We start from the raw sequence: 10,097 nt of genomic DNA on the forward strand, positions 1-10,097 counted from the left end.
CCTCTCTTATCTTCGTTCATTACCAGGCCCTGATTTTAGCTTGATGAATTTCCAAAGATAAAATGGTCAGTCTTACAACCAACAACATCAACCCCATGCCTCTTATTTCTTCTCTCCTCTACTCCTATTTTCTGAACTTTAAAAAGATGATTATAAAGGACACATAGTTCTCAAGAGTATCCAGCCCTGCTGCCCACAAACATATCTTTGGATCCAGCAGACAGGCCTGTGGTCAGTGCCTTTTTTGCCTTTCCTTTATAAGGTAGGGTTATCCAGTTCACTTCAGAGGTCACATGCTGAACTGCTGTTTCTCTTATTCCAGAAAGTAGCTTGCCATCCAAACACATAATTAAAGAGGGAAGAAGCATGTGTTCCAGAATGGTGATGCAATATTTCGGGGAAGAGTCTTGTTAGTAAAATCAGTAGCACACCCACCTAGCCACTACCATATTTGTCTAACAGAGGCTATTTTTCTTCCTTTGTGAACATTTAAGGTTAAGTCCATTAACTGTTTCTATAAATGTAGTTTGAGTCCAAGATTTGTCCATATCAAAATTAATCATGCATATCGTAATGAATACAAAACTGTGTAAAATGCCAGAGAACTTGTGTGTCAGTTTCCATGGTGTAAAGAACTTGCCAATGACCTTTATCAAGTAATTAAATCTTTCTTTGCTTTAGAGTTCTGGACTCTAATCTGTAAAATAGAATGCAGAACTCCTACTTACTTTACAGGGAATCATAATTAAATTTTTTTTTAATTAATCGTAAGCCTATTAGGAAAAAGTTCTCTATAAATACACAGTATCTTCCCACTAATTCACCTATAATTTGTCAATTTGAGCAGTTAATTTTTCTATGTTTAAATTGGATCTTCAGAAATGTTTCTAAAGTGCTTCATTTAAAGAAATGCCTTGACAATTTCCACTACCAATTACTTTTCTTCTTAGTATGTCTGTTGAAATTATAAAAGAACCGTAGAGACTGTTAATCAGAAATGGGCAAGAAATTCTGCCTTCTTTGTATTTAAATAGGGAGTGTGTTTTGGTACCTAAGCTTAGTTTTATTTATTGTGGAAGCTAAAAGCAATTTTTTAGAGAGGGACTTTTAAACCAATTACTGGTACACACATGAAATATTGTCTGTCTTCCCTTTACCTCCACATACAAAGCCATATGTCTTTTCTGGAAAGTATGGCATAAATAGGGAATATAGAAATATACCTCCTTTCCTGCACTTCCTAATTGCAGGGTTACATTAGTATTAGTAAGAAATTCTGTTTATTTTTAAAAATCTTTTTAATGTCTTATTTATTTTTTGAGAGAGAGAGAGACAGAGACAGAGACAGAGAGAGACAGAGAGAACACTAGCGGGGAAGGAGCAGAGAGAGAGGGAGACACAATCCGAAGCAGGCTCCAGGCTCTGAGCTGTCAGCACAGAACCTAATGTGGGGTTCGAACCCATGAACCATGAGATTGTGACCTGAGCCAGAGTCGGATGCTTAACTGACTGAGCCACCCAGGTGCCCCAGAAATTCTGTTTATTTTTAATTTTGACTCCAAAGGAAAGCAAACCCAGGAGCAGATGAGTGACAGTTCAGGTCCAATTGGAAACTTTTGTGTGTGTCACTTTGTGAGAAATTTTGAGAGACTTTTCTGTACCAATCTTTCTGGTATAGGAGACCTGAGAGAAGACAGGAATGTGATGTGCTGATCTCTCATGCCATGTGTAGCCGTAAACACCCTGACCCTTGGAGAATCTAACTCTGGCAAGAGCATTCTGAATCTTACCATCTCCTTCCCTGTCTGCAGTGCTTCAAGAAGTTAAAGTAGTTTTTAAACAAATCCTGGGAGAATTAAGACCATGTAAACTTATTTTTCTAGACTTTTCTACACATGTACCAGGATGAACTCCCAGCAGACTAGACTTTTCTGAAGTGAATAGAACTTGTCATCTGCTGACAGAAGCCGAAGGACAGACTTTCACACCCTCTCTCTGCGTCTATATAGAGAAATTGTAGTTGGGAATTAATAACATCCATATGATTCTGTTCAAGTTTCTTTGGAAAGTATAAAAATGGATTTTGGACATTTATGCATAAAAATCACCTTTGACATGTCACTGTTATGAAAGAGATGATTAGAGAGGAAAAATACTCAGGGAAGGGCATGAGCGGGGTGGAGGGGGGGGAGGAATTGCATGGCTGATGTACCATTTCAGAGAAACCAGTTTCCCCAGAGAGTATTTTAACTTTCTACTTTATTTTGCTATGTAAATGTAGCCTCTGCAAGCTTTTATTCTTCTCCTTTCTCTTCTTCCTGCCCTCTGGAATGAAATTCTCATTTTTCTGTAGCTGAATTTCTGAATGTAGCAATTTGACAATTTATTTTATATTCAATTTACTCAGCTTATCATACAGCTCTTCTTTATCTGGGTTTTCATTTTGGTAAATGTGAAGTAAACCATATTAAGATTCAAGGACAGGTATAATGGAGGGGCAACTTATCAATGTTTAACCATCTTCAAAAAAGGAGAACTTCCCGGGGTGTCTGGGTGGTTCAATCAGTTAAGCGTCTGACTTTGGAATGATCTCGGAATTCGTGGATTTGAGCCCTGCATGAGGCTCTGTGCTGACAGCTCAGAGCCTGGAGCCTGCTTCAGATTCTGTGTCTCCCACTCTCTCTGCCCCTCCCATTCTCATGCCCATTCTCATGCTCTGTCTCTCTCTCTCTCTCTCAAAAATGAATAAAAGTTAAAAAAAAAAAAAGAAAACTTCCTAAAAGTATTCTTTTCATTGCCTTCATCTGGCATTTTTCTTTTTATTAGGATCAAAGATTTGACAGAGATGAAAGACCCCCAACTTTACACAGAAATATATATCAACCAGGAAGAAGTCCATAAGTGGAAACATTCCTACAATAGCTTTCTTTATTTCCATTTCTTTATCTAATGAATTTTCTCAGACACCTTAAAGATGGAATGGAAGAAAGGAAATATTCTTGGTAGGCAATTTAGATTATGGATGCATTCAACAAGCAGATTGAAAAAATAAAGTCAACCCAGCTATTTTTTTTTTCATCTGCAAGTTTGTGTCATCTAGACCAAATATTCAGATGACTAAGAAATATTCCATTGTTATTAAGATATTTGGCACCAAATTGAAGTAAAATTGGCACATAACTTATTGTTCAGACAATTTAAAGATGCTTTAGGTTTCTTTAAAGTTCCCAATGACCTTTCTGTACCACTGAGGACAAGCCATGTCCATATTTCCAATTCTGATCTAAACAGAAAATACATCTTTTATTTCTTTGAGACATATGGGTAGTTCTGTGTCATGTAGAGTAAAACATAATGCATATAATTGGTATCTTATTTCCAGGGAACACTAATAAACTCACATTTGCTTTGTCTTTCCAATCAGTATAAACATTTTATTTTTATCACAAAAACAGTACATAATAATACAGAAAAGAAGAAATTTAAAATTACTTATAAATTCCTGTTCTGCACCACTCAGAGATAGTCATCTGCTGCTGCTCCAGAGTGGTGGGAGATTCCATTCATGGGAATTGGGTTAAATGTTCATGGGAGGATTGAGGATTGGGCCTTGAATCTTCCTAGAAGAAGGAATATTTGAATAGAAGTCTTCTTTTAAAGCCTAGATTATTTACATAAAACGAAAACAAATCTGCACAGCAAAGGAAACAATTAACAAAATGAAAAGGCAAACAAAGAATGGGAGAAAATATTTGCAAATCGCATATACATACAACTCAGTAGCAAAAAACAAATAACCTGATTAAAAAATGGGCAAGATAGGGTGCCTGGGTGTCTCAGTCAGTTAAGTGTCCAACTTTGGCTCACTCAGGTCATGATCTCACGGCTTCCATGAGTTTGAGCCCTGCGTCGGGCTCTGTGCTGACAGCTCAGAGCCTGGAGCCTGCTTCAGATTCTGTGTTTCCCTCCCTCTCTGCCTCTTCCCCACTTGTGCTCTGCCTCTTTCTCAAAAATAAACAAACATTTAAAAAAAATTTTTAAATGTGCAAGAGACTTATTGAATAGATGCTTTCCCAAAGAAGATACAATGAAAAGGTGCTCAATATCATGAATCATGAGGGAAATGCAAATCAAAACCACAAAGATACCACATCAAGTGTGTTAGGATGGCTATTATCAAAAAGTGAAAAAGCAGCAGGTGTTGGCAAAGATGTGAAGAAATGGGAACTTTTATATACTGTTGGTAGGAATTTAATTAGTATAGGCATTATGGAAAACAGTATGGAACTTCCACAAGAAAGTAAAAATATAACTATAATATGATCCAGTAATCCCACTTCTGGGTGTATATCCAAAGGAAATAAAATCACTATTTCAAAGAGTTCATTGCAGCATTATTCATATTAGCGAAGATTCAAAAACAACCTAAGTTTCTGATGATGGATGAATGAGTAGAGAAAAATGTGGTGTGTATGTGTGTATATATCATATACATATATGATATATATGTGTGTGTGTATATATCATATACATATATGATATATATGTGTGTGTGTATATATCATATACATATATGATATATATGTATATGATGTATACTGTATACATATATATATAATAAAATATAATTCCACCTTTAAAAAGGATATTCTGCCATTTGTGAAACCACGCATGAACCTGGAGGAAATAAGCTAGACAGAGAAAGACAACACCATATGATCTCATTTACATGTAAAATCTAAAAAAAACCAAACGCATAGAATCAGAGTAGAATTCTGGTTACCATGAGCTGGGGGTGGCAGAATTGGAGAGATGTTTGTCAAAGAGTACAAACTTTTAGTGTAAGATGAGTAAGTTCTGGAGACCTAACATACAGCATAATGGCTACAATTAATAACAGTATGTTGTATACTTGAAACTTGCTAAGAGAGTTCTCATCATGAGGGTAGAGGTGGGGGAAGCATAGCTATGTGAGGAAATAGGTATATGAGTACGCTAATTACCGTGATTGTGGCAATCATTTCACAATATATGCATATACCAGAACCTGAAGTTGTTCTCCTTAAATATATACTATTTTTGACAATCATGCCTCAATAAAACTAGCAGAAAAAGCTTAGTTTCTCCAAAGGTTTTATGTTAAGAGATAAATTAAAAAATAAAACAATTTCATAGGAAACTTGTATGTTTCTGTCTGGGCTGAGGGTCAGCAGCCTCTCCTGGGGAAAATAAAAATCCCAGGCCGGGCGCCTGAGTGGCTCAGTTGGTTAAGCATCTGACTTCAGCTCAGGTCATGCTCTCCCAGTTCCTGGGTTTGAGCCCCACACTGGGCTTTGTGCTGACAGCTCAGAGCCTGGAGCCTGCTTCAAATTCTGTATCTTCCTCTTTCTGCCCCTCTCCTGCTTTCCCTCAATCTCTCTCAAAAATAAATAAAGATTAAAAAATTTTTTGAAAAATCCTGGGCTATTTTCCCCATGAATTTGAGGTTTGAGATTCTCCCCAAAGAGAAATCAACTAAAAAAATGAATATTTGTTTGGGTTATTTGGCAGAAACAAATACCCCACCAATTTTGGAAGGACTTTCCCATTGTAGAGTTGTTATCAAGAACTTCTGATATTAGGAAAATGAAATGCAAGATAATATAAAAATGTATGTTTAGAATGATTAAGTATCAAAATAAGGAATCAAAACATAAAGAGAATAATAGCAAATAGCATCTGAGAAAGAACAAAACAGAAATTCTAGAAATGTTTTGTGTGTTTCCCAGAGACCTCTTAATATTGGAGACCCTGGAGATAGTTCTCTTCTGTATTCCCTCATGCTCTCTCTCTCTCTCTTTTTTTTTTTTTTTTGAAACTTGTTATTGAAGTATAGTTGACATGCATGTTATTTTAGTTTCAGGTGTACAACATAGTGATAAGTAATTTTATACATTACAAAATGCTTACCACACTGTCACCATACAATGTTAGTACAGTATTATTGACCATATTCCCTATGCTGACTTTTTATCTCCATGACTTATTTATTTTGTAACTGGAATTTTGTACCTCTTTATCCCCTTTACCAATTTTGCCCTTCCCCACCCTTCCTCCTTTTGGTAACACAAGTTTGTTCTCTATATTTATGAATCTTTCTGATTTTGTTTGTTTGCTCATTTGAGTTTTTTTTTAATTACACATATGAGCAAATCATATGGTAATTGTCTTTCTCTGACTTATTTCATTTAGTACATAACCCTCTATGTACATACATGTTGTCATAAGTTACAAGACTTCATTCTTTTTTATGGCTGAGTAATATCCCATTGTACATATATACTACATTTTTATTGATTCATCTATCAATGGACCCTTAGGTTGCTTCTATGTCTTGGCTACTGTAAACAATGCTGTAATAAACATACGGGTGCATATATCTTTTCAAATTAGTGTTTTCATTTTCTTTGGGTAAATACCCATTGTATGGTATTTCTATTTATTCATGTTTTGAAGAAACATACTGTGTTCCACAGTGGCTGTGCCAATTTACATTCCCACCAACAATGCACAAAGGTTCCTTTTTCTCTGCATCTTCGCCAACATTTGTTATTTCTTGTCTTTTTGATTTTAGCCATTCTGACAACTGTGAGGCAATATCTCATTGTAGTTTTGATTTGCATTTTCCTGATGATGAGTGATGTTGAACATCTTTTCATGTGTCTGTTTTTCATCTGCATGTTTCTGGAAAAATGTCTATCCAGGTCCTTTGTACATCTTTAATCAGATTATTTAAGGTTTTTTGTTTTGTTTTGTTTTGGTTTGGTTTTTTTTGGTGTTGTGTAAGTTTTTTATATATTTTGGATATTGACTTATTATATATGTGGTTTGGAAATATCTTGTCCCATTCAATAGGTTGTCTTTTTGTTTTGTTGATGGTTTCCTTTGCTGTGAAAACCCTTTTTATTTTGATGTATTCCCCATTTGTTTTTGTTTCTTTTACTTGAGGAGACTTAGCCAGAAAAGTATTGTTAAGGTGGATGTCCAAGAGATTACTGCCTATGTTTTCCTTTAGGAGTTTTATAGTTTTAAATCTGACACCTTGTGCTTTTAATGATCTCTCTAACCTAAACAGTTTCCTTCAGCAATCCATTTGAATATTTAATAGACCTCTCAAATTTAATATGTCCTTAACTGAACCAGATCTTATACCCAAATCTGTTTCACCCACAAATATCTCCATCTCAGTTAATGGTTCTACGCTTCCTCTCTTTTTGTAACTCCACATCATCCAGTTGTCTCTGCTCTTACAATAGATCTAGAATTATGCCACTTCTCACCACCTTTATGCTCTCACTCTATTCTAACTCCCGATCATCATGACTCTCCTGGATTACTGGTCTCTTGGCATCCATCTTTGGGTCCTATAGAATGTACTCAATGTAGTGGTCAGAGGTAAACCAGATCTTGCTGTTCTTTGCTCAGAATCTTCCAGTGCCTGCCCATCTCACTCAGATTAAAATCCAAAGTTCCTTAAAGTTCCCACAAGGTTCTTCTAGTTTTGCCTCCCTTTACTTTCTCATCTGATCCTTGCTCCCTTACTCTTATTCTAGGCATGCTGGTCTCTCTGTTCCTCAAAACCCTGGGTCTTTGGATTAGCTATTTCTTTCTCCTGGAATCTCCTGCCCCAGGTTATCCTCATGGCTTCTCTCTCACTTTTTTCAGATCTTAGCTGACACTTAACCCCTTTGAGAGCCCTTTAGTAACCACCCTGTTTAAAATTGCTCCCCCTCCCCAACACTCAGTAACCCTTGTTCTTTATTTTTCTTTTCAGAAATTGATCCTTCTAATCTACTGTAATTTACTGATTTGTTTCTTGTCTCCCCAAACAGAATACAAGCTCCATGTGAGTGTGGCTTTTGTAGGCTTTGTTCCCTGCTAATGGGATTTTAAACAACAACAACAACAACAACAACAAACAAAACCTTCATGGACTTGTTCCTGTCTGTCTTAATGACATATTTCTCTGAATTCATGAGAACACAGAACTTTTATTTTATTTTATTTTATTTATTATTTTTTAAATGTTTATTTATTTTTGAGGTAGAGAGTACGGGAGGGACAGAGAGAGAAGGGGACAGAGCATCTGAAGCAAGCTCTGCACTGACAGCAGAAAGCCCAATTCAGGACTTGAACCCAAGAACCATGAGATCATGGCCTGAGCTGAAGTTGGATGCTTAACCGACTGAGCCACCCAGGCACCCCAAGAACACAGTATTTTAAGTAGAGTTTCTTATGCAGAGTTGCACTGAGAAAAAACATTTTCAAAAACATACTATGTGATTAGATAAAGGCTGATGAAAAGAGGAAAAGGAATAAAAAATGGTTGAATATTTTAAACTAGAGAACTGGAGCAGAGGGGTTTATTGATAAAGCCAGAAATACTAGCAATAGTTGTCACTTTGAATTAGAAGATGGCAAGTTTGTTCTTTATTTTGGAAAAATTGTCTTTTTTAGGCATTTAAAACAAAATGTCTTGTAAGCAATTTGGTTTTAGAGATGCAGTTAAGTCTTAGATTGAAGATTTTCTCTTTTGGTTATCCTCAGATTAGTTATAAAAATTCTCAAGTTTAAGGGTAGTGTTTTAAAATTTTTTACATTTATGCATATTATAAAAACATTTGGACACTAGTGACTTTAGGAAAAATGAGTCTCTCACAATTCCTTCAAAACTAAGTTTTAAACACTTTCAGTTCAGCTTTTCCCTTGTCTGTTGTGAAATGCTTTTTATCACAGGACAAAGTACCAAAAATCTGATAGATTTTTAGTGGAAGTAATACTTATCCTCAATTAAAAAAAAAAGAAATGTTAAAGAAACAAAGAAATTATTTTTGAGGGAGATTTTAAGGTTGAGAATTTAAACTGTAAAGGCTTTATTGTTCTTCTGTTGATCTTTTTTACTTCAAAATATGGTCTTTGATTTTGTGCCAAAAGATTTCTATTTTTGCTTTACTAAGAAGTTGTCTGATGGATGATGATATTCTCCATACTCTGGCTAGTGATTCGTCTCAACATTGTCCTGGTGAATTTTATACAAATAATTTTACAAAGGTTTATTTTGTTTCTAACCACCTCCCATGGGAACTTGGGTTTGGCAGCCTTCTATTAGTGATTATAATATTTAGCTTAAGTTGAATCAGCACACAGGCTGCAATGTATTCTATTTAGAAATCCATTTGCAGGGGCATTAGCAGAAAGTTTATGAGAGTGTTGTCATGCTGTTTAAAGGAAGATAGGAGTGTCTTTAGCTGTGTGAATAAATAGAATTTGATTAGATTTCAAGCAGTGGTTTAAGGTTCACCATTTTCCTATGCATTTGACAAGGCAGCCAATATTTTAGTTAAAAAAAAAAACTCAGGTGTTAATTTTTAAAAACAAGTTAGAGGTGTATTCTTCTGGGTTAAATCTACATGAGGCAGAAATTTATCCTGAACTGGGTCAAAGGTCTTCTAACAGTATCCCCCTCCCACCTGCCCTTGGCGTGCCTTCGTGCTCCTGTCTTCTGAATACCAGTGGCTCAAGACTCAGACCATTGGCTTCTTCTCTTATCTTGTTATACACATTCCCTTTTTCTCTTATCCAGTCTTAAAGAAATTTAATAGTATTGGGACACCTGGGTGACTCAGTCAGTTAAGTGTTTGACTTTGGCTCAGGTCATGATCTCATGGTTCGTGGGTTCGAGCCCCGCATCAGGCTCTGTGCTGACAGCTTGGAACCTGGAGCCCGCTTCGGATTCTGTGCCTCCCTCTCTCTCTGCCCCTTCCCCACTCATGCTCTGTCTCTCTGTCTCTCAAAAATAAATAAACATTAGAAAAAATAAAAAGATATTTAAAAAAAGAAATTAAATAGTATCAGTGTACTGATGACACCAACATTTTTGTTTCCTATCCAGAACTCTCTGAACCCAGAAACATATATACAGTGACCTATATGCAATTAATTGCTCCTTTAGATATCCCATAGGCCTATGAAACTTACTATATCTAAAAGTTAGTTCCTAATGTTGAACACTCCTCACCCTCAATTTAGCTCCTCCTACAGGCTTCAACGCATTAAAT

This window comes from Acinonyx jubatus, chromosome B2 (assembly GCF_027475565.1).
Source record: "Acinonyx jubatus isolate Ajub_Pintada_27869175 chromosome B2, VMU_Ajub_asm_v1.0, whole genome shotgun sequence".
NCBI classification, from domain to species: domain Eukaryota; kingdom Metazoa; phylum Chordata; class Mammalia; order Carnivora; family Felidae; genus Acinonyx; species Acinonyx jubatus.